We start from the raw sequence: 964 nt of genomic DNA, 5'->3' as shown, positions 1-964 counted from the left end.
TTACGGGGCAACGTGAATACATGTCTTTCCCCTGCACCCCTGTGTTCTTAGTGTACCATATGTTCTGGGATAACGAGTGTTAGCATAACAGACGGTACCACATGCTCTTAATAACATGAGGGGATTGTATCCCTTGATTGTGATTGCTAGCATTAAAAAAAAATAGAAAAGAAAGCACAACGCAAATTTGGAGAAGTGGCAAGAGGGGTGGGGTTACTATCCAAAGACACTTGGTTGGTTACCATAATCTTGGAGAGTTTGCTTTTCCTAGAAACTAGCCTACAAGTTTGCAGGAACCTGATCTGGTCAGTCCCATGAGAGGTTTAGCCTCCCTGGAACGGACTCCTGGAGACTACAATAAAAATGAGAACACCAATTTATCAGTATGCAATGAGAATTATAATTGTCAGGGCACCAAACCCTTTCATCTCACCAGACCTCACAACATACCGTCCTTATTGATGTGCTGGACAGAAAGTCAAACTGTAATTAAGTTGTTAGATTAGTATAGGATCAGACTGAGGGAGTTTTTCTACAAAGCAAATATTTCAAGGTTATGAGAGCTGGGTGCATTCAACTCCATGGCACCGAGAGATCTCCCACCCAGGAGCAGCTAGCTTGAAGCTCTGTGTTCAAGTCTGAAATTGCCTTTGTGTCAGAGATGCACATTCTCTTTACGTCTTGTTACTTTGCTCTGCACAGCCTCGATCTGATAGTCCAAGATAGTGGAGTTTGTATTTCAGAAGGAAGCCAGAGAACAGGCTAGGGAAACAGCGAAGAGCACTCACACATGCTTCTCTTAAAACCAGCCCCTGGAAGATGCCACGTGGCACTTTTGCTCATATCCCATGGTCCAGTATTTAAGCTTATGGCTGCCCCACTTACAAAGAAGTCTGGAAGATGTAGTCTCTACCCTGCATGGCCAAATGATCTTCCAAAAATCAGAGTGTCCATCGGCGTGCAG

This window comes from Canis lupus, chromosome 15 (assembly GCF_003254725.2).
Source record: "Canis lupus dingo isolate Sandy chromosome 15, ASM325472v2, whole genome shotgun sequence".
NCBI lineage: Eukaryota > Metazoa > Chordata > Mammalia > Carnivora > Canidae > Canis > Canis lupus.
Note: the sequence above shows the minus strand (reverse complement) of the source record.